We start from the raw sequence: 25524 nt of genomic DNA, 5'->3' as shown, positions 1-25524 counted from the left end.
ATTGCATTTTTCTTTGAATATGAAAATAACACCTTTTATTAAAAACCCCTTTATTATCTTACATTAGGCCAGCTGAACTTTTAAAAAGGTCCATGCCGTGGCGCGGCGGTTTCTTAGCATTTTTGCGAATTGTTTCTAAAGAATAGTGAAAGCTTCAAACTCTTTACTATCTATTGAGTCACATTTTAACTATAAATACAATTCGCTTTGATAAAAAAAAAAGTTGTCCATTGGCGACCACGATTTCGATTGTTTGGTTGACATAAAATCAAAAAGTTACAAACACAAATTTTTATCTGTGAGGCTCGCCGGATCTATGATTATTTCAAAATATTGAAATTTTTTTCACGCTTTGAGTTCCTTATTTTTTTAAACAGCTTGAAAGGGAAGAAGGGGGGTTTTCTTTTTCGGGGGACCTTCGCAAAACTGTGCGCATTTTCTGGTCTGATACCATCACTAACACCGACCTTCAGGCATTAACTAAGCAGATACCCGTTAATTTTGAAATTAGGCGGCGAAAGTGGAATTGGATCGATCCCACACTGCGTTAACCACATGGAGATATCACAAAAGCAGCCCTAGACTGAAACTCGCAAAGCAGTCGGAGATGTGAGGCGGCTAGTGGAAGCAGAAGCGCTACAAGCAGGTCCCACTTGGCGACAAATCAAATTATTAGCTTTAAATAAATATACTTTTAACTTGTTTATTGAGGCCCTTTGTTCCACCTAGGAACTACGGAAAAATATGTTACAAAAGCACTATTGTAAAATTCGTCTTCATGGTTCTCTCACCCACCTCTTCCACCATACCCGACCTCCGAAGAAATCTTAGTAGACCTTGTGGTGCCAATGAGCAAAGGTAGTCGCTTCTTAACACATCAGTGCCAAAGACCTCAAACCTGATTCGAGCAAAGGCCGGGCAGACACACAGAAAGTACTCCGCAGTCCCAAAGACCTCAAGCCCGATTCGAGCGAAAGCCGGGCAGACGCACAGAAAATGGTGCGCCGTCTCACCCTCCTCTCCACATGCTGGGAAGAGTGCACTGTCTGAGATGAGTAGTTTGTTACTTTCTTTGTTAGCTAGTCCGCGATGCAATTTCTGGAGATGCTTCTATGTCCAGGAACCCATACAACGCTCAAAGTATATGACCAACTCGTTAAGGAACTTCCTATATTCCATTGACATTATTCAAATTGGACGCCAGCAAGCATCAGAAGACCTGTAAATATTCATCATAAGCTATTAATTTTCGACCACATTCGACTTTCAATATCAATGATATAAGACCTCTATATGTCAAAAAGAGAGGACGCCGGAACTAATTGTGGTCAATATACACAATTGCGACACAGATAGAGACATAAAAAGAAGAGCCTATAGCAGGAAGTGAATAGAACTGGTCCACTTCATGGGCGCCGTTCTAGGCCCTGCCGAAGTAATGCAGAAAGTACATACTTACGGTAACAGAGTTGTCCCAGAAGAGGAGGAGGGATTGTTTTAGTGCTCACATCACTCAATGCAGTAGACGACGGTCGCTGTAAGTGCGAAGGCATTTTCAACCCTACTTCACCCATCAAAAAACAAAAACTTTTCACATGCCCATTTAAATCCAATCATCTAACACCCCATTCCCTCTGACTCCAACCCATCGAAACAGTTTGTTTCTGGGGGCTTACCGTTTGATGTGACAGACGACGAGGCCTGATGACTTCACCACACTGGACAGGGTTTGCTTAGCTCCATTTGCCACACAAATTGTGTCATATCACTCGGTGAGTTTGCCCACATAGTATTTCTTGGATATTCAGATGATCCTAGAGTTCGCGTGAAAAATTGCATCAATTTACGCTTTTGAAGAAAAATAAATTCAAGAAATTACGGGGCAGTCGTTTCTACATTACCGGAACGACCCGGATTTATATCCGGCCAAGAACTGTCACTCCAAGAGCATTCCCCAAACGAGCTTAAGAAGTCATAAACGAAGATGTCTTGAGCAGCATTTGGCGCGGCTGAGTTTGTCTCGAAGTTACCGGACTGAGACAAACTAATTAATATCCAATTCATTTATGTTGGTCATTTTATGCTGTTACAACAAAAACAACAACAAAAGTTAGCCCATTGCGAACTTACAACATGAATACAAAATTTAGAAGTAATAAATGAAGTGAGTAGCACAATTAAAAAATGATGAAGAAATATTTGGAACACCCTAGTATGTATATATAATAGGTAATAAAAGTTTGTTTTTGTTCAGTTTGGAGACAGACAGACATTTGTAAATACATAATTGTGTTCACTGGCACTTGTTTAACTTTATGATATTTAAATAACGGCACAAGATTTACAAATGAGCTTAATTAGCAGCTTTTATTTACTTTTAGGGCCGACTGGGCGCTTAAGGTTATCAGCAGCGCATTAAATTTAGAATAATATTTCAAATAAATTTGTTTTTCCAACTTTTCACACTTATAAATATTTTTTTATATACAAAGTCTATTTATTTATTTCCATATCTAAAATATTTTTTCAAATCATCCATTGCCACTGACCTCCTTTAATAATTTACTACACTTGTAGTAATTGGCGAAATTCAGAAAAAGTTATTCAACGAGTGACAAATACGGTCGGTCTGCAACTGCCGGAGTATGGAAGAGATAGTCAGCGACACAGCTGTTGGGCTTTAACGACAAATTTTATAATTATAAAAGCTGCAAACACTTGAAAAACATTTCAACATATGACTAACATATGTGGCGCACTTTTAAAATTATATTTCTGCAATAAATATTTAGCTTTATTTCATTTCCATTAACACAATAAACACATGTTGCAGATATTTTTTTTTTGCTTTCCGCGCAGCTCAACAACACACGAAAGCATTAAATTGTATAAACAGAAACGAGTTGTTATCTTTTGAGACGAAAAATAAAACCTAATAGTCGAGTTTTCACACTTTTATTGGTAAAACTGCTAAAAATTTAATCGAAATTTTTTTATACATTTTTTTTCACGCCCAACTCGTTATTAGTAGTTAAATACACTGCAATACAGAATAGCACAGCAGGGTTAAGACCGCATTCGTGGCGTCAGTCGTAATCGTAGCGATGCGCGACAAAGTAAACCAAAGCACCACAATGAACCGTATTAAAAGCGCAACTAATATATGCGACAGCAATGAACGCCCAACAAGCCCCCCAAAAAAGCGTAGCGCATAAAAAGAGCAACGAGCATGCGAGAGAGCATACAATCGCTCTTCGTGTAGAAAATTTAAGAGCGTAAGTGAGAGCCAACAGCAAAGCATGGTAAGCTCGAAGTAATTGAGGAAAGGTAAATAATAAAAATAAATATTTTATGCTCTTCAAACATATTTTTCTATACATATGTAATATAGCTCAGGAGTATCAAATGAAACTATAAATGTATGTATACGTATGTGCGTTAGTAAAGAAAAAGTCAACACACTCAAGCACATACATAACTAAAATTTGAAATTATTCTTAGATTCGCGCATTTTCTCTCCACGCTCTTGTCATGCAGTAGGCTCGATGCCTTGCTGTTAAGAAAGTAAATAAACAACTACCGATAAAAGCTTACTATTTGTTTTTCTATTATTTCACAGATTTTGCTATACTTGCATATATTTTTTTATTATGACTACCACAAACTTAGTGACTGACGCAGCGCGGCAGCTATTTTAATACAAAATATTTATTTTCGGTATTTTTTCTTTTTAATTTTATTTTTGCTTTTCATTTCTTTTCAGCTACTTTTTTCTCTTTTTAGTTCAGCTATGCCCTAACTCACTCCTCGCCCGCTACCCAGCTGTCGTCGTTTTAAAATTCGCATTTCAATAAATTTTTATCATTTCACATTTGCGCGTCGTCACTGCGAAAGAGTACATACCACAGTATTTAATTGCGCGTACGTGTGGCGCGAACTCACCATCAATAGCGTTTCGACGACTTCTTGCGGTTTTTGATTTCACATCACCGCCAGCAGTAGTAGCATCGCAGCAACAAAGGCAGCGTCACAATGGCCATCGCCTTCATCGCATATAAACATCATCGACACTTTGCCGCCGCGGGTATACGTAAATTTAGTCAGTTGCTTTATTTTGTTATATGTTTTTTGACTTGTGGAGCACGTAATATTTTCTGATTCACGCATTCAGCCGACAGCTTTCTCTCTCCCTTTCCATCTCTTTTTTTCTCTCTCTCTCTCCGTTTGATATATAAAGAGCAATAAAAAGCAAACAAATTACAAAGAGAAAATAGCTCGACTTCAGCACACCATACTTTTTCACAACATCCCTGGCCTAGTGTGCGCACCGACAAATTGTTATTGTTGCGTGTTTCACTAAAATATTATTGCTTTGAGTTTTTGCTGTTTGTTTTGGTTTGTCTCGTTCGAATTGCAGTAACTGTAATGTTGTTGGCAGCTTCGATGGTGCAGCAGCGGCGCACTGTTTGCTTCGAGCACCTCCACGGATGTAACGGCTGCAGATGTTGAAGATTGGTAGGTGTAAGTATTGGATATTAGTCATCTCCTTTTATTTCGAAGCGTGTGTCTCTGAGATATTCGATGTATCAAAAGGAAATCCCAAAACTCAGCAGCGCAGGTTTGCATTGTGATGACAAATTTGAGCAGTTTAGATTGATTACTTTATTTGAATATTTTGTATGGGAGAAGGCAAGAGCAGGGCAGCTGCATCATGCCCTAAACGGAATTGCAGCAGACAGCGGGTAAGGGATTGGCGGGTTTCGGAAAATTCGGTCGGTTAAACCAAAATTGCTACGGGACAGTTTTTACCTGACATTTTATGGTTACAATAAAATTATTATGTAGTGAAACACTTAAATTTGCTATAGGTACGTGCAATGAAAATATTTTGTATTTCACAATACTTTTGTTCTTATTTTTTTGTCGAGACAACTAGCAAGTACAGCGCTCAGACGACATTAAGTCCATTGCACTGCACTCGGTTTCCCTTTTCAATTTTCTTTAAGTCTACCCGTCCTCCAAAGAAATCTGAGTAATTCTTGTAGTGCTAAGGATCCAAGGTGGTCGCTTCTTAACACATCAGTGCCAAAGACCTCAAGCCTGATTCGAGCGAAGGCCGGGCAGACACACAGAAAGTACTCCGCAGTCCCAAAGACCTCAAGCCTGATTCGAGCGAAAGCCGAGCAGACACACAGAAAGTAGTCCGCCGTCTCATCCTCCTCTCCACTTACTGGGCAAAGTGCACTGTCTGAGATGCCTAGCTTTTCCATGTGCTTCGCCCATAGAAAGTGGGCCGTCATCAGTCGAACCTACAAAATTTAGTTTTGTCCTGCTGATGCCACGTAGACACCAGAGCCGGAAGCGTTCTCGGTCCTGGAGCCATCCATGAAAAGGCGAAAACAGTGTTTGGCGACTTAATTTTCAGAGTTTCGTCACAATTGAGCCTCTGGCGTGTGAGTGTCTCTTTTTAAGTACGACTCCTAATGGCATTGAGTCGAGAGGCACGGAGAGAATCGTTGGATCGAAATCCATGCCTTCTCTGTTGTCCAATGCCGGACAAGGGCCGTACCAATTCCCATTGTGTTTCACCCTGCGAATGGCCTTCAAGTCATCTCCTTGGATGAAAACATCAAGTGATGGTAGACTAACCAGAGCATCCAACGCCGGACTTGAAGAGAGAGTCTACTCCTCCGGACCACTGATACATAGGTGATAATAGGTTATATCATAGCTGTGTAGATGCATAAGATCTAGCTAGGAGAAAGACCCCAGGTTTTCCCAAAAAGCCAGAAGGCTGTCAAAGCTTTGGATGTCTTTGTTTCAGCGTGTGACTTCCAAAGAAGTTTACTATCGAGGATATTCACTATTTACTATCCAAGATATTTGATTTATTTGGATAGCTGGAATTTTACTCCTTTTAGCTTAAGCAGAATGAGTCTATCAAGCTATCAGTTGGCAAGGGTTGGCCGATAGCCCATTCGTATATCACCAAGTGGCAATCATATCCGCAGTTTTCTGCACTTTCCTACAGATATTCATAAGCGAAAGGCCTGTTAACAAACAACGTCGTCCGCATCTCCTTGTGCGTAGACTTCAGCATCATTTAAGGTGGTGAGTAGAGGTGCACCACCTTGGGTGCAGCCTCCATTAAACCCCGCAATACTTACAGCCGGCATTTACCTCTCTCCCAACCTCCTGCCAAATTTGGTCCTTCTGCACGTTTCGGTATTCCTTGAGAGTTAAATCGTAATGCACTCTATTTTCGCACTTCCTCTATCAGCAACTCGCTGAAACTCATTGTTTAAAAAAAAAAACTTATTTTTAATTAGAAATATCAGGTGGAGAAGGACTTGGCTTCACTTGGTGTTTCCAACTGGCGCCAGTTAACACGAGAAAGAAATGACTGGCGCGCTTTGTTAAACTCGGCTAAAACCGTTTAAGCGGTTATCGCGCCAATCGAGGTGAAGAAGAAGAGGAACTTGAAGGTCCGGTGGATTTTCTTCGCTTGAAAATTTTGCTTTTCTACCGAGTCAATTAAGCAGAAATGAGCATCGAACGGCCGTGGACAACGTAAATTGATCAAAACGAACGGAGCACTGATTTTACTAATAAATTTTAACAATTTCAATACTTTGTTGAAAAAAAAAATAATATTCTACAGCTCTACCAAATTTGAACACTATGCACTCTCAAAGTCCGATTGTACCTATCGAAGCATGGTGTAAACATTTCAAAGGTGAGCTCTTTCACAGATCGACTTTGAGCGAATTTAACGAATCAGCTGATGGGCCGATGTCACTTGGGATGTATTTACAAAAAACCGAGATTATAACCGTGATATACGAAACAATCAACCAATGGCACTTCGTTGCCATCTGACGACTGACGGCTCGTTTTTCCTGCTTTGTCTCAGCTTGGAAGATGCTACACCGATCTGGGAGTTTAAGGGAATAATTTAATAATAATTGCTCCGAGTACACTCTCGATTCAGTGCCTCTGTCCATCTTTGATCCGTCATTATAAATATGGTGACCACTATCATCTAATATGACCCTGGTCTTCCAACCCTTTCTGTCGGCTATTCTTATTTTATAGTCTATGCGTTCAAAACTGGAGTACGCATCCTTTCTTTGCTGCTAGAATTGAACGAATTCAGAAAGTATTCTTACATTTCGCTTTGCGTAATTTACGATTTTTGGATCCTATTCCTACATGTGAAGCGCGATGCTTATTGATCAACTGAAAATCACTGCAGAGCAGAAGAATAATCCTATCTTTATCTTTCATTTTTTACTTAATCCGTGGTGCTATTGAGTGTCCGCTGCTTCTTGAGAGGATTTTCTTTAATATTCCGGGCAGAGCCCTGCGTGGGTCGGAGTTCTTATATGTTGGTCTTTCAAAATCAGAAAAAACAGAATCCCACAGCTAAGTTCATTTATGCTCAAGGGGAAAGCTCTTGTGATTTCGGAAGAAACCAAGTACTTGGTACTAAACATAGAAAGGAAATTGACTTGGAAGTCTTTATACTGCTGTCGTCGGATCCATTCTTCTATATGGAAATGTTGTCTAGGGGTGTGCTATCCAGAAAAAACCTATTCTAATTTATTGAATAAGGTGCCGAGATCAGTGGAATTAGCAATATGTGGTGTCATGAGAACCACGCCATCCATGCCTTGGGATATCATATTACATCTGCCACCCCTAGATCTCTTCTGCAAATACTCAGCGGCCTGTTCCGCTTTAAGGCTCAGAGCGAGCTCACAATGGAAAACTGTCACACATAGGCATTCAACCATCTTAGACTCCTATACTGATATATCCAGTAATTGTGACTATCATCCTCCCATTCTTTGCTTCGAAATGAATTTCTCTTAATGAAAATCCCTTCTAGACTGGAATGACTTGAAGAAGATCCATCACCCAACACACCCGTTAAGATCTACACGGCGGATTTAAAATGGACACCGGTGTAAGATCAGGGTTATATTGGAAAGAGCTTTTTATCAGTGAATCCTTTAAACTACCAGATCACTATACTGTTTTTCAAGCGGAAATAGACGCTATTCATGGAGCCTTACAATGGTTAGAGAATATCATCAACGGATTCTATCAGACAGCCAAGTTGTCTTACGGGCCCTGGACGCATTCCAAATAACATCAAGGAGTGTCTTACATTTTACCCAATCTCTTAATGAGATGGCCAAACAATATCGTATTATTTTATGTTGGGTTCCGAGCCACAGAGATATACCAGGCAACTGTAGGACTGACAAACTTGCAAGAGAAGGTACCTGTATGCCAAACATAAATAATTTATTGGGGTACCTCTCGCACTTTCAAAGCTTCTTATTATGGACGCACTAATCAGTTCTGTAAATCAAAGATGGATTAGTGCCAATATCTGTGAAATTGTTAGGCAAAAATGACAAAGGCTAAATCTACGTCTGTCCAAGAATATTATAAAATTGAGTAGACTTCAAATTAGAACCTTAGTAGGGGCCCTCACAGGGCATTATCTCAATCTCGCAAGGAGATTAGGCGTTTACATGCAGGAATGAGAAGGAGTTGGTAACAATTCAATTTGCACATGCCCGGCTCTAGCGAGAAGCTGGAACCGATATTTAAGATCCTACTTCGTAGTGAATATAGATAATATCTGCACTTTAGGTATCAACAACCTTTTACGCTTTGTCAAGAGCTCAGGATGGTCCAAGGGGAAATGTAGCACAGCCCCTGCGGCACACAACGGACCCATTTCGTGGTGTAAGTGGCATCGCTATCTCTATGTGCGATGCGGCTGCCAAACCTAACCTAACCTATGACTTCTGCTTTAATTCTGGAGGCAGATTTAGCCGATATCTCTTTAACATATGATATTAATGGGTGGGATATGTAGGATTACTTCTAGCGCCGCCTAAGGGGCTGATCGGAGCGCACTGGTTATTCCTACACAAGCCAATCGTTAACCTTACTTGGTGGTAGTGGTTCACGGTTCGATTTTAAATTTTCTCCATAGTTTATGATCTCTTTCCGATTGCATTATTGCTCTCAAAGTTTAATAAATCTCTTCTTATCAAAGCTTAGTTTATATGGATGTATTGTGTCGCCAAGTAGTGCTAAGCGACCCCTATGCAAAACTTACATCTAACTACATCACAACTATCCCACGAAAAAAAATATGTTTTTGTGCTTATGACCTTCTTCCAGCAAACAAGCGAAATGTATAGGTATTTATATATGTGAAAAGAAGAAAATTCTTATGCATATGAAAATGCAAAGCACGAGTTGGGTTTTAATTTTTTTTTTTTTTTTCATTTCAATGTGAAAATTATCAACTATGAAAAACTTTCTGCAGCTGTAGCCATCCGAACGGAAAGTCGTCACTCGCAAACGCTCATACTCATATTTCACATTAAGCCGAAATGAAAAGAAAGCCTAGTTTGGCGGATTAAATCCATTAAAATGAAGCAAAGCAGAATCAACCGCGGAGCAGCTGCGCACATAAGCGCGTAAAGCGCTGAAAACAAGAGCGAAATCATGTTTTGAATTTTTTTGTGTTTAATTATTAATGTAAACAAGACAGCAGAACCACGCTGAAAATCTTATAGATAGTTAGACAACACAGTAATAAAAAAAAACAAAAATGGATGCAAAACGTGGTGCCATCAAACGAGAAAATGACAGTTAAATGCTATCAAAAATAAAGCGAAAATAAAAATTAACAAAATTTGGTAGCTAAAACAAAAGTGGGTCAATGGAGAGCGAAAGTTTGGCTCGCTTACTGGCTTCGCATAGAAAAAAAAAAAATAATAAAAAAAACTCATAAAAAACACAAAATCAAATATGAAACTGACAGCGAACTGTATGTAACAATCCAAATGAAATTTTAAGCTTGAAAAACATGATGACTTTCCAGTTCATTCATATGACAAACTGTTTAAAAATTGGCCAAGTCAGTTCACACTAGCCAAAATCATCGAAGCAGCAGTAAAATGAGTAGTAATGAGCAGCAGTTAAAATGCTTGGCAATTAACTGAAGCTGTTGCTGTTGCTGTAATTTGTTAAATTTGACATTTATGGCAGAATTGCGAGTGGGCTTTACGCCAGTGCCAAGAACTTCTAATTGTATGCCATTATTTATTTTGTTAATTCGTACAGTTGTGCTCATACTTATAGCAGTGCTTACTTAGTTCTAAAACAAAGTGTGAGTTTAACCAAAATAAACAAAGATTTTCTGCAATTTAATCGCATAGCTATTGCCTGGGATTAAGGCGGCAACTGTATGCTGCAATGGATCCATCAAACTTCTACATTTATTTTCAAATGAGCGTCGCACTATTGCTCACAAAACGTTTGTATAGAAAGTGAGTTTATTTCGACAATATTGTATTTTATCATGCCCCCACCACAATTCCCAAATCTACGCCTTCTGTAGATTATGTAAAAAAAAACTATCTTAAAACAGACAACTTGGGTGGAGTTCGCGATTTTTTTGTCATTACTGTCTTGAAATCAACTATCATTTCGTTGCTGGACAAGTCAATTTGTTTTTTATCGCATCATAGCTTGGGCTGTAAATGCAACATGACGCGCAAACTACAATTGCATAACTAACAGAACGTTCAGAAATGCCAATATGGCAGCACTGCAATAATCAAGCGTTCAAAAAGACAACAATTCTATCAGTTGTCACTCATAATTTCTATCAAAAAATTGTTTACTGCATTTACTGCATTTAACTACGATGTCTGAAGAAAAGTAAGTGCAAAATTGTTTTATTTTAATTTTTGTATTGAAATTTAGTTAAATTATGTTAATAATAATTGTATAAATTATTATTTTTAAATTTTTAGTGAAAATCTCAGTAATGCGGAGACACAGTTATTGCTGAGAGTACGGTTGAATATGGAGGACGAGCTTAAATCGGGTAGAAGGAAAAAAAATGTATTGTGGAAGAAAGTTGTGACCGAAGTTAAAAATGTAAATCCCAATATAAGACTGGACAGCACCACAGCGCAGAGAAAATCCTTAAATCTCTTGGTAACGTACAAGCGCATTAAGAAAAAAAAAATTCTTCCGGTAGAGAAGCTACATCCTGGAGGTATTTTGAGGACTTCGACGAAGTTTATGGTATAAGGCACTCAATGACTCCTCCAACAGCAAATTTGCAAGCCTCTTTGGATTTGGTACTGTCAACGTCGTCCACATCTTCAAGTGAAATAAATAATGAGTCGTCAAATTCTCCACCGACTACCACTGAAACGGCCGCCAGTACTCAGCAGTCACCAGATTCTCCACCGACCAGCAGTCAGAGAGCCACTCGTCCTCGAGCGACGTCTAACAAATTTAAAGAAAATCTGTCTTTTTTTTGCTCACAAATTTCGTCTAGTGTTAGATTCAGCAGAATTTCCATTTTAGTATTATACGCGTTCAATAATGCAAACAAACGCAAATTGTCAAAAATGGTATAAGAAGTATCAAATGTCAAACTTGCAGTGTTGCCACTGATGCTTATGCTGCAAGTCATGTCGCATTTACGAACACAGCCTTGATGCCATTTTGAAAATGAAATGTTAAGACATCAAGTTGCCCACATTTGAAAACGGGACAAAGTCAAAACAGATATTCAGATTTCACATGGTGAAAAAATTTGGTGAGCTCTTTATAACAGACCTTTATTCGGCTTTGAGTGAATTTGACAGAATCAGCTGATAGGCTGACGTCACTTGGGTCACGAAGCGGTTCGTTTACGAAAGAACTAAGATTGTGTTAGTGATACACGAAAAAAATCACCCAATAATAACACTTCGTTGCCATCTGAACAACGACTGATTGAATGTGAATATGTGTTTGAACGTGTGTGTGACTATGTGTGAAATGATCGTGCAGAATTCGGCAGCCGAATCCTTAAGTGATGTGGCAGCAAAAATTGCCCTGACAATTTCCATTTTCACCATAGCTAAATAGCAAACCTGGCAATCTATCATCCTTTGGTATAGGAAATATCTCTCCCCATAAATTTTCGAAGCAAAATGCAGATTACTTGTTGTTGTTTTATTATTAATTTAAAGCCTTCTTCTTACACAAACCAGTTGACAACTCAATTTGACACATTTCACAAATTCCCCCGGATTTTATGCCTTTTGAGTCTCAACAGCCCGAGAGCCGACAAAAAACATAAAATGGATAGTTTCATACAGCCGCTGGTAGCGTCAGCAATTTGTATGGAACTCATTTTTCCGACACAGCTCCTAGCATTGCTGGATTCTAAGAAAAGAAGTTCACCAGAGCATAGAAAGTCAATTTCAAGTCCCTCAAAATTAAAACAAAAATATATTTAATTAACCCCAAAATAGAAGGGCAGTTTGACACTGCAGATAGGCAGTAGAAAATTTGAAATAAAATTGATCTAAAACAAAAGTAATTGTAAATATTGTGGTTAATTATAAAAAAAATTATTTAATAGAAAAAACATTATAGAAATAAATTTTTTAAATATTGCACAATTTAATTATTTTTGTTAGTTTTAGGTGAAGTTTTATTAAAATATTACATAAAGGGTCGTCTACATGTTGTCTTAAAGTAAAGTACAGAGTGGCTGATGAATTTTGCTACATTAAGAAACTCAAATAACTTTTTTTTAGTGTATGGAATTCATTTATTTTTTTTTTTTTCAAGTTGAAGGTCATTAAATTTTATTAAATGTAGCTTAACTAGTTTTAAAAATAATTGAATTTAAATGCCCCCCATGCTCGTTGACACAAGTGCGGCATCTTAGTAAAAAGTTGTTCATTGCTGCTTTGAGAGTTGCGACAGGAATAGCCGCAATTGTTGCCCGAATGGATTGTTTTAGTTCATCCAAATTTGTTGGCTTTGTTTTATAAACTTCTTGTTTACATAAACCCCACAAGAAAAAGTCGGGTGCAGTAAGGTCAGGCGACCTGGGGGGCCAACGAAATTCGGAGTTTCTTGAAATCAGTTTATTGGGAAATTTTCGTCGCAACTCTGTCATAACAGTCTGGGCTATGTGAGACGTTGCCCCATCTTGTTGAAACCACACAGAGTTGAAAGGAATTCTCTTTCGGCGTAGTTCTGGATAGAAAAATTCTTTCAGCATTTTCAAATAACGGTCTCGAGTAACCGTAACGGTGTGACCATTTTCTTCAAAAAAATAAGGCCCGACAATACAGCGTGAAGAAACCGCACACCACACTGTCACGCGAAGAGGATGCAATTCCGTCTCGTGGAGTATCTGTGGGTTAGAAGTACTCCATATTCGACAATTTTGTTTGTTCACATTGCCGTTTAAATCGAAATGGGCCTCATCAGACATGAAAAGGCAGTTTAACATGTTTTGGTCTTCTTCCACCATTTGCAGGATCTTCTGGCAAAAGTCCAAGCGAATCGGCAAGTCTGCTGCATTCAGTTTGTTAACCATTTGAATTTTGTAGGGAAATAAGTCTAAATCTTTGTGCATTATTGTTTGCAAAGACTGTCGGCTGACACCAAGTTGAGCAGATAAGCTTCTTGTTGAAACCCTTGGATTGTTTTGTATAGCTGCAGCTCCAGCAGCGATCGTTTCCTCCGTCCGAACTGGTGGGTTTTGATGATAAGGCCTTCTGGCGACTGTTCCTTGCTCAGCAAAATTATTCACCAGTCTCATTATGGTCCATCTGCTCGGGGGATCGCCGCCAAACATCCGCCTGTACTCTCTCTGTACCAAAACTACGGACTCCAGTGCGTGATAGCGGCGGACTATCCAAATTCTTGTTTGCGTGTCCCAGTTATCCATTTTAATAAATTTTAAAGATCAATCTGCAAATTAAAACAAAAATGGAACAGATAACTTAAAAAGAAAAAAAAGTTATTCAATTTTTTTTTGGTAGCGGCTTTCATCAGCCACCCTGTATGTAAAAATTTACTTTTTTAGGTGTCACTATTTTTATTCAAAATACGGGTCCCAACATGAAAAATGATCATGAATGACATCATTTGAATGTTCACCATGACCAGGTCCACAGGAAAAATGCGCCAAACAGTCGATGAATGCCTAATTGTTGGGATTGTCGAAATATCGATCTTGAAGGTTGTTCAGCAACATTTTTCGCTACAGTAGAAATATTCTCAAAAGAACGTCCAGTTTTTGGACTTTCAGTATTTTTTCAATTCTCGACAGAACCAGTTTCTTGGAGTTTCTAGAATTTTCAACTCATTTGGCCGATTAGGTAACAGGTGAGTTCTACAAGTATCACGAACTTTGAATTTTCGCAGGTTACGTATATTCGAATTTCGATTTTTTTTTGTAGCGATATGTTGGTACTCATGTCTCTCACTCATGCCGACGAGTTCGGATGGATGGATGGATCAAAGAACCTGTATAAAATTTTGTGTGAAAAACGAAATTAAGTGCGCGGATGCATTCCGAATGTTAACTGTGTCATACAGAGAAGCTACTTTGGACCAAAGCAACGTTTATCGGTGGTACACAATGTTCTCAGAAGGCCGAGAAGATGTGAATGACGAAAAGCGTGCCGAACGCCCGAGCACTTCAACCACAGACGAAAAAATTGATGAAGTGAAGAAAATGGTATTGGCCAATCGTCGAATCACCGTTAGAGAAGTTGCTGAGGACCTAGACATATTGATTGGCTCGTGCTATTTGATTGAATGATTTGGGCAAAATTCTTACCAAAACTGCTCAATTTCGACCAAAAGCAGCATCGCATGAACATTGCTCATGAGATGTTGCACTTTGTATGCGACGATCCAAATTTACTCCATAGGGTCATAACTGGTGACGAATCGTGGGTTTATGGTTATGACGTGGAAACTAAAGCTCAATCATCTCAATGGAAGCTGCCGCACGAACCAAGACCGAAAAAGCAGGCCAAGTTCGGTCGAATGTAAAAGTTTTGCTTACCGTTTTCTTCGATGGCATCATGAGTTCTTGCCACAGGGTAAAACGGTCAATAAGAAATATTTTCTGCAAATTATGCGTAATTTGCGCGAAGCAATCCGCCAGAAACGCCCGGATTTGTGGAAGAACAAAAATTGGCTCTTGCATCACGATAACGCCCCTGCTCACACATCGTTGCTTGTGCGCGACTTTTTGGCCAAAAACAACACACTAATGATGCCACAGCCATCCTAGATCTGTCCCCTGTGACATTTTCTTGTTCCCGAAACTGAAGAGGCCATCGAAGGAGGAGCTGAACAAGATAAAAAAAATTATTTTTTGATGTGCTTCGAAGATTGGAAAAAACGTTGGCACAAGTGCAAAATATCTCATGGGGATTAATTTGAAGGGGACAAAATAGATATAATATTATTAGATAATAAATAAATAATTTTTGAAAAAAAAACACAAATTTCGCGATACTTTTCGAACACACCTCGTAGGTAGGCAATTGAAATGGTTGAAGTGCCAGTCTGACACTCCTCAAGTAACACTAAAGCGCCGTTTTGATACCATTAAAAGACCTGGAAGAAAGGAGTATCCAGTGCCCTTCATCGTCTACCTGCCATACCGGGTATTTACAGAGAAAGTGCTCAACAGTCTCCTTCTCTGAAAGGTCCCCGCACCTTCTGCAATGGGTGTTAAATGGTAGCCCTAGCTTTTCTGCGTGTGTACCGATCGTCGAGTGACCGGTAAACACAGCTACGAGTTTAGAAATTGAATTGCGAGGAGTCCAAAGGACTTTCTGAACCTTTTGTATATTGCACTGGAGCCAAGGGGTTTTCGAAATTGCACCTGAAGTATACTCTTTCCTGGGAAATAATTTGTGCAGTTCCCCTTTAACAACTGTCAAGGGGATGCCGATGATTGGGTAGGAGGTCTCTGAGGCCAATTCAGTCCCCTTCCTGGCAAGCTCATCAGCAATTTCATTTCCCTTTATGTTCCTATGTCCTGGAACCTAGATCAAAGAAACGTTACCTGCACACCCAAGAGATTTGATTTCCTCCTTACAGGAGTTTACTATTATAGTTTCGTTCTGCACCATGGCGTCATCAGAGCCTTGATCGCGGCTTGACTATCGGAGAAAATGTTAATATCTCCCTCGCTCCCATGTTCCCTAAAAATTCTGCTTGAAAAAAATTAGCAGTATTCTGCAGTTTAAAGGAGATAAACAAATTGGCTGATTTAGAGAAAACCCCTGCTCCGAAACCAGCTTCGGTTCAGATTGTCTCCTTGTTCGAATTCTGCCTATTTGGAAAGATTGCCCTAGCACGACCCTCAAACTCTAGTTTTCACGAAAAAAATCAGTAATTTTGCGAAATGTTTTCTTAAACATCGAACGTTTACATAATCAGCTTCAACAATTTTAACGCGTTGTTCTATCATGTAAAATTGGGCATCTTTCTACTTCACAAATGTCAAAGATGACCAGTGCCGGCAATTGACACTACAGATACAAAATTATTAAGATGACATGAAAAGAGGTACCGTCTAGGATTTATTTACTACTGACATCTAGACGCCACTTTTATGTGTATGTAATTTGCTTGTAGCGCTATCTAGCTGTTCTTTACATAAAAAAACTATCAAAAATAAATTTTTCGTGCCATAAAACTCCTCAAGTACAAGTGAGAACAGAAGGGTTTATGATTTTTCAACATATCTTTTTTGTATTAAAATATAAGCTGAAAAAAGTAAATATCGTAATGTCAAGATTCGTAATTTTTAATCTCGCTCCCAATGGTTTCAAGCGCTACGTCTATTAATTTGGACGCATTTTTTAATAAAATATAAATAAATTTTATTTATTATTTTTACAGTTACCCTTAGTACATATTTCTGGGAAAGTTCTTCGTGTTTTGCATACCTGAAAAAAAAAATAAAACATTTAATTAGTATTTACTTTCACATTTTAAAGGTAGTGAATAACTTCTAACTCATACTTAAGGGGGGAGCCTGGTTTATGAGGTCTAAAAGTTGCATCTAAAGCTGCATTTAGAGGAAAAAATTAATTTAGCACTGCAAAGTTTTTTCTATCTTTTAATAAACATTTACAAAGTATAAAAAATGTTTGTACTGGTTAAAATAAGTTGAAAAAAATGCTTAACATAGAAATTAGTAGAGCGCTGCAACGCTGGAGTTTCCAACTGGCGTACAAGATACAGCTCGTAATTATTATTTAAAGCAAAAAATTCAAATGGATTTCTAATTATCATGATTTTTTATTCTAGATGAACTAAGAAAACTGAGAGAAATTCCAAAATTTCAACTTTTTGGAGGTTTTAAAGAAAAAAATACCTTTCTATAAAAAAAAAATTCACTTCAACTTGGTATGAAAATCTTGAAAAATTTTTTTAATCTATTTTGTTAGTTCAAATAGTAGAGAATTTAATACTGAAGGGAACAAGCTATGATTCATTTCAAAAGGTTCATTAGTTTTTTTTCATTCATGTGCGCCAATTCAAAGAAATCATGAAAATGAAAAGTCGAGAAAAGAAGATAAAGTTTGTACTATAGCTGTCCGGTCACAGCGTAACTACCTAACTCTCGCCTACCTTTGGCTTTTTATCTACGGAAATATTGAGAATTAGGCTCTGTAACTTTGTGTGAATATTCTGAAATGTATTAGGAATCGCTTGAAACGAAAAAAAAATTGATTTTTTTGACCTTATAAACCAGGCTCCCCCCTTAAGCATTTAATCTTTTAATATTAGTTTAGTATTTTAATTGTTTTCGATAATATAATTCTTTATATAGACGGTAATTAATATTCATCCCGCCGTCAATCGCTAGCTTACGCTTAACTTTTCAATTTCTTTGAAAATCATCCGAAAGATATGCAGTAGGGTGGTCCAAAAAATAACCAGGATAATACAATTTTTGGAACTTTGATGCTGCCAGCCCAGAATTATAAAAATTGGGAATAGAGACCCGTACTTATTGGTTATGGAAAAAATTGTTAATATAATTTTAAAAACAAATACCTTGCAGAATTTCATTTATTGAAGGTTTGTGAGAGGAAATATTCCCATTGCATCAAAAATATTTACTCTACTGATTTTGAAACAATTTTACGAAAAAATGCCCAGTTTCAATAATTGTAAGAGATGGCTGCACTTTTTTTTGGACCACCCTAATATGAAGGACTTAGTCAAATACAATACGGCAATACACAATTAAGTGGAAACCAGCTTCCATGTATTTGTTTTCGAACAAAAGTTTTTAGAATTATTGTTGCTCTTTTCATGTATTGAACGCACGCCATGATAGAGGAGTATCAAACTCACAGTATTTTCTTGCTGCTGCATGCACACCGCACAAGCGCTTACTAAAAGTAGCGCTCGGCAATCTTTTTATACTCGAATACTCACTCCTTTCGGAACAAATTGGCTTAACTGAAATCGAATGTTACAGCACCTGCTGAAGACACATACAATTTTACTACAGCAATTTTATTTCAAAATCTTGCGAAAAATATTTCACTTCATTTATGTCAGGATAGGTTTCTGTGGCAGTCGGTTTAGAGTAGCCAACTCACTTAGGCTACGTACGTCCGTTGTGGTACCACTGTGTAACACGGGCGCCTCCATGTTTATTCATCAAGTAACCATTTAAACGCTCCTATTAAGCGTAGAATATGTTTTATCCCAACACCGGATAGTTCAGTAAGAGAGTCAAAACAGTATTTTCCTAATAACCTCGCTCTACGCCTAGCTAAGGCTGGACAATTACAGAGGAAGGGTTCTACTGTTTCTCTCTCTTCCTGGGCTCTACAACTTCTGCAGTATTTATGCGAAAATATTCCTAGCCTAGAAGAGTGTCTACCTAACAGCCAATAACCGGTGACAAAAGCCACGAACTTCGAGATATTCTCTCTAGAGAGGTTGAGCAATTCTCTTGACCTTTTCCTATCTATTTGAGGCGAAATTAGTCTGGTTGTAGCACAAGTATTTTCTTATCTCCATGACCTATTGACCTCCTGGAAAGTGTTACTTTATATCCTTAATCTGCAAGTTCTCATATTGCCTCTGTTTTTAAGCAGTGGAAGATTCGTACCATTTCTGGCTAGCTCATTGGCCTTCCTTCAAGATCTCTACGACCCGGTACCCATATAAGACTGACCTTGAAGACGGCACTAATATCATTTAGAGCTGCATTCCTAAGCAACCTTTGATCTTAGTTCAACTGCCTCCACTGATGTGATGGCCGTCTGCATGGTCAGGTAGCAGAACGTCGATTCCGTCGTCAACGATTGGGGTATCGGGATCTTCACATTCTCTGTGACATGCGCAGCTATCACTATTTAATATAGGGTTTTTCAATTGGCGCGGGTCGATTTTGGCGCCCTGTGGCAGCCATTTTGTTTTGGTGACATCTGTCAAATCTTTTGTTTATTATTCAGTTGTTTATGCCAAATCATCATGGCAAGTTACACGATTGAACAGCACGTTCAAATGATAAAACTTTATTATCAAAATGAGTGTTCATTAACGCAAACGTTGCGCGCATTGCGCCCATTTTTCGGTAGACGTGGTGGCCCTTCCAATTTCGTATGGCCCATATTGAACCATATGGACCTAAACGACATGTGGTTCCAGCAGGACGGCGCTACGTGCCACACAGCAAACGCCATTTTATTCCATTTCATCATCTACCCGCCCTTATTGAAAAACCCTTTAGTTCGAGAAGTGTTTCCTTCACAATTTTATTCTAAAAATTTCACCCTTTCACTTAAATATATGTACGTAGTCTTGCATTCTATCCTTCCTGGAGTTATATTTCTTGCATATTGAATATTTGTACTTTCATTCCTTCCTACCTCTTTTGCCTTCCCAATTGTCGCCACTCGAATGAAAAGCTAATTTATTGTTTTTTTGTTTGTAAATATTTTCCAGAACCCTGCAAACCAACGTTCACCAGTTTTTCCAATTTTACCAACACATTCACTCAATTTTTCCAATAATACCCACACAATCACATTTAATTCTTTTGTCATTTTCGATGGGTTATATATATATTTATCTCATAATTTTCGTGAATACTTATTAAACTTAACTATAGTGAGTGCGAAAGTGACAGCAAAAAACAAGTTGCAAATGTCAAATCCAAAAATTAATTCTGTGAAAATCTCCAAGCAAAAAGGTAAGTTGAACAATTTTTAGTAAATTTTGGAATTATATATATATTTAAACTAGTAAAATGTATTTTTATTTTCAGAAAAAGAGGTGCATCAAAAGCAATTCAATTTCACAAATTGCATATACTTCTACATACAGAGAGTTGATATCAACAAATCCTTTACAGCTTGTGGATGTGCCGGAGATGGAGTATTTCGCCAGTCAAAACATTGGGGAGGTGTGCGTGCGCGGTTCTAACGCATTCCACAGGTAGGTGTTGATAATTTTAAGCAAATAATGGTTTCTTCCTGTGCGAACTTGATTTCTGTGACTAAAACTAACTTAGAGAAAATAACAATTTCACAATCTTAAGTCGAGTTATAAAGGCACTTGAATGATAATTTCTTTCTCTGCCTTTGCGTCGCAGTTATTACAAAGATCCCGAGAAAACTGCTGAGGCTGTTGACTCTGAAGGCTGGCACCACCGGAGAAGATTGAGAATATTTACACTCTGAGCCAATATGTAAATCAGGTGTATGTTTATGGAGAGAGCCTTAAGGTAACTCCATTTTTTGACATATATTAATTTCTAGCTTTTCATGTTCACGCCATATTTACATACAACCCTTAACGCCCACTTAGAGCTGCATCATAGCCGTCGTCGTGCCTGATGTGGATGTTCTGAAGCAGTGGGCGAACAACAATCGCGTCAAGGGCACACTTTCGGTGTTATGCAATAATCCACAAGTAAAAGAACTCATCAGGAGCGATATGCTGAATTGGAATAAGCAGAGCGGACTGAAATCCTTCGAACAGGTAAGAAGCCCAGTGCATATCTGCTTATACTAGTAACGTATGACGTGGTAATAATATCATAATTTAAAATTAATAATAATTACAAATTTTGTATTTATATACCAGGTCAAGGATATATATTTGCATCCCGATCCGTTTTCGGTACAAAATGGACTACTCACACCAACATTCAAAGCGAAGCGGCCACAATTGAACAAAACAGTGCGAGAAACCCCGTAGAGGAGTTAGAAGTAAAATGCGAACAATTTTAAACTTTATGCGAAAATAGAAAAAACATGCAATTGCTATTTATTTAATTAAGCATCAATTTAAATTTCTGTAAAATAGATATTTTAAATACCGGCATAAAAGCAAACTATTACCATTTTAGACAAAACTATTCTTCAGGTACTAAATAAAATTTTATTAGAAAAGAGTAATCAAATGTAAATATTATACTAATTTATGTCAAATTACTTTAATTCGTGTTCACTTTGTAACACCAAACCTAATTTAAGAATGTAAATATTATACTAATTTATGTACATAAAAACTAAACCGTAAACTTTTCTAATAACTTAACTAATTAATGTATATAAATACCTAAAACTAAAATTTGTCTAACACCAAAACCTAATTTAAGAATGTAAATAGTATACTAATTTATGTACATTAAAACTAAAACGTAAACTTTTCTAAAAACTAAACTAATTCATGTATATAAATAACTAAAACTAAAATTTGTCTAACACCAAACCTAATTTTATAATGTAAATATTAAAATAAATAACTAAAACTTAACGTAATTTTATAATGTAAATAGTAAATTAATATAAATAGCTGTACATAAATAGAACATACTAAAAAAATTATTATATTAATTGTATTAATTTTCTTTAGAAACTAAAAATTAACTAAATAAATATTAAAATGATTCAATATTCAATAAATAACCATTTGTATCAGTAATTTTGAAGGATTATTGTATATAGGATCCGTAAGTATTACCTACAAAATTACCCTTTTGAAGAGATTCTGTTAACTATGTGTTAACAACGAAATTCACTTATTCATGAGATTCTGTTAGCTACATGTTAACAACGAAATTCACTAGTTTATGAAATTCTGTTAACTACATGTTAGCAATAACATTCACCAGCCCAAAAGATTCTGTTCACTACATGTTAACAATGAAATTCGCTAGTTTATGAAATTCTGTTAACTACATGTTCACAATAACATTCACCAGCCCAAAAGATTCTGCTCACTACATGTTAACAACAACATTCATGAGTTCAGAAGGTTTCGTTCACTACATGTTACCCACATCATTCACAACTTGAATGTCAATTCGAGCAGCACAGCAGTATTGAGAAATTTCTGTTAGTGCGAGCGAATAAAATCATCACACGTATAGACTGGAAGTAGGTAGAAAGTGCACGGCGTAGAATATAAAATTACTACAAAGCTCACAACTTCACAGGTGAACGATACCCACAAGTTAGCAGTGTAAATAGCAGGTAGTTGGTTTGCAGGGAACTGCTTTCTTTTCTATAATATAGTAAATACATACATACATTCATGCACACATTTACACATACATATGTATGTATAGTTGGGCTGTCAATTGTTTCGCCAGTGCCCATAATGATGATTCGTCTTGACTTGACTTAACTTAATGTTGACAGACTGGCCGTTCGTACATAGACTCGCATATTTTGGCTATAAGCCAAATATTTACAAAATATTTGTGGCCTTATGGCGCTCGTTTTTGCTTTTCTCATTTTTTATGGCTACTCAAATTTGAAGGCGATTTATAGTAGTGCAAAGACAAAAGCAAATAAAAAAAGCAAAATAAAAAAAAGCAAAAACAAAGCAAGAAAAAGTTGGACACAAATTTCGCTTAATTTGTGCATTTATGTATTTTGTGTGCGCATATAATTTATGTTTTATTTTAATGGCTAATAAAATTTTACTTTTCTTCTGCTGTGCATTGTTTATGCCAATTTTGTTGTTGTTTTACATATTTTTTGTTTCGAGCTTTACAGCGTGGCTGTTGCATTTTTGTTTTTTTTTAAAGCGCGTACCATTTGCCAATATTTTCTAAACTGGGTCAATTTATGGGGAGTTAAAGGAAAAAAACCTATAATATAAAAAAATAACAAATGAAAAGATATAAAAAAATGTGGTTGGATTTTCTCAGATGATAATTGAATAACTTGGATTTATGATGCAAATTCTGTTTTTATATTGTTTGCAATCAGTTTCTAATACATATCAAAATTATAGCAAATGCGGGAATGTATTTCTCTTTTGCAGAAAACTTGTAATAAAATTGTTCAATTAAAATGTTTCTTTGCTGTATTCCTTAAGAATATTTCCTTTCCACAGGTTTTATGTCAGACACAAGCACACCACGGCGGCCTCGATATTTTCACCTTCACCTAAATATCAGCTGTCTTTTGCTTACCTGGCGCTAAATGCGCGTTTAAATTTCCAAATGTATGATTATATTTGCTCTCAGTGGACGTTGATGTGCATCTCTTAAGTTTATTTACAAACACACACACATGCTAATGTATGTATGTACACAACCTCTGTTCAGAATGCAGCAGAAATATCTCGTATAAACGATCCGTTCTTGAGTTATTGCAAATACTCATCAACTGCTTAGGTTCCCTGGTTGAAACATCTCGACCACCTACAGCCAGAATAAAGAAAAATACACTCATCCCAACCCAGCTCTATCTTAAGGGATTATATACAGTTAGAATTTTCAAAAAGTCGATTTTTTTTCTTAATGCCGCCGTAGCCGAATGGGTTGGTGCGTGATTACCATTCGGAATTCACAGAGAGAACGTACGTTCGAATCTCGGTGAAACACCAAAATTAAGAAAAACATTTTTCTAATAGTGGTCGCCTCTCGGCAGGCAATGGCAAACCTCCGAGTGTATTTCTGCCATGAAAAAGCTTTTCATAAAAATATCTGCCGTTCGGAATCGGCTTAAAACTGTAGGTCCCTCTATTTGTTGAACAACATCAAGACGCACACCGCTAATAGGAGGAGGAGCTCGGCGAAACATCCAGAAAGGGTGTACGCGCCAATTATATATATACATATATATACAGTGTTGGAAAAAATAATAGAAACGACAATCACTCCACATTTCATATAAAATTTTTAGTTTGTAAGTATGTACCTATTTATGCAGATACACACTGTGTAATACTGTTTGATAACGGTACTTTATTTTGTCTTGTTTTTATGTGCATAATCGCAAATATTTAGGCTCAGTATTCTTTTTGGTGCAGAACCGCGTGTTTTAGTTGGAAAAAAAAATAAAAACGTTTCGGAAAAATTTGAATAGCTACAGTTAAAATTAATAATATACTGTTATTTTTAAACTGTTTGATATTATGTTGGAAAAGTATGTAAAAAATTATATTTATTATTATCTTGTTCATAAAATATTTCTTATCTTATGAATATTGCATTCAGAATGGGACGTGGTAAACACTGTACTGTTAATGAAAGAGAAATTATACAAAAACTAAAAAGTGGTGGCCTTTCTATGTCATGGATTGCCGATTTAATGAAATGCTAAAAAAAAGGTGTTTTCTGCGATTAATTTTAAAATTACAAAGGAAAAACGAGGACGAAAGCGCGCAACATCAAAGAAGTTTGACCAACTGCTTATACGAGAATCGAAAAAAAAACCATTTTTATCCTCAGAAGAATTGAAAAATGTTTTACAAGCGCCAGTAAGCAGTCGAACAATCCGAAATAGATTAATATCTGGGGGATTAAAGGCCTATAGTGCAAGAAAAGTCCCATACCTTAGCAGAAAAAACATAACCTGCAGATTATCGTTTGCAAAGAAACATCTACTGCGTGGAATTGGAAAAACGTATTATGGTCAGATGAAACAAAGATTAATTTGTTTGGGTCTGATGACAAGGTACATGTAAGACGACCTAAAAACTCTGCATACGATCCAAAGCACACGTTGAAGACCGTGAAGCATGGAGGTGGTAATATACTACTTTGGGGATGTTTTTCGTCGGCAGGAGTTGGTCCCTTATTCTCGATTAAAGATAAGATGTGCGCTGCGGACTACTTAAATATTTTAAATAATGTTATGGTTCCATATGCCAAAGAAGAAATACCATTGATATGGCAGTTTCAACAAGATAACGACCCAAAACACTCCTCTAAACTGGCAAAGAAATGGTTCCAGGATAACAATGTAAAGTTAGTAGAATGGCCTTCACAATCCCTGGACTTGAATCCAATAGAGCACCTTTGGGGCATTCTGAAGAAGAGAATTGCCGCCTATAAGGCAAAAAATAAAGCAGATTTGTGGGAAAAAGTCCAGGCAGAATGGTTTAGTATAAACCCATCAGTTTGTGCCAAGTTAGTGGACTCAATGAGCCGGCGTTGCACCGCAGTCATTAAAGCCCAGGGTGCAACAACCAAATATTAATTTGTTTACAATTTTAAAAGTTTTGTTTAATTATCTTAAAGAAAAATACTTATGTTTATTAACTTTAAGGACGTCGTTTCTATTATTTTTTCCAAGGACAATAAAACGAACTTCATGATTTCTTTTTTACAAAAATATAGCAAGAGTTGAGTACCTCTATTTTTATACAATA

General features: G+C 37.1%; 1 protein-coding gene and 1 long non-coding RNA gene across 4 annotated transcripts in view; one reads left to right on the top strand and one right to left on the bottom strand.

The window, feature by feature from the left end:
- LOC129249146 (GTPase-activating protein CdGAPr) overlaps positions 1–3134 on the bottom strand; it is a 97483-nt gene extending 94349 nt beyond the window's left edge. The window contains exons 1-2 of one of the 3 annotated variants that reach the window (XM_054888799.1): positions 3000–3134; positions 2550–2678 (exon numbers count right to left, since the gene is read on the bottom strand). The gene's annotated coding sequence lies outside the window, so the exon portion shown is untranslated. The remainder of the gene's footprint in view (positions 1–2549; positions 2679–2999) is intronic. The other 2 variants (XM_054888800.1, XM_054888801.1) reach the window with 2 other exon arrangements.
- Positions 3135–20183: 17049 nt separating this feature from the next.
- Positions 20184–21253, top strand: LOC129249145 (uncharacterized). Its single transcript, XR_008582641.1, has 4 exons — positions 20184–20343; positions 20501–20632; positions 20716–20889; positions 20995–21253. It is a non-coding gene; the product is annotated as an uncharacterized LOC129249145 (long non-coding RNA).
- Positions 21254–25524: the final 4271 nt, after the last annotated feature.

Source organism: Anastrepha obliqua, chromosome 5 (assembly GCF_027943255.1).
Source record: "Anastrepha obliqua isolate idAnaObli1 chromosome 5, idAnaObli1_1.0, whole genome shotgun sequence".
Lineage (NCBI taxonomy): Eukaryota > Metazoa > Arthropoda > Insecta > Diptera > Tephritidae > Anastrepha > Anastrepha obliqua.
This window is presented reverse-complemented; position numbering and strand designations above follow the sequence as displayed.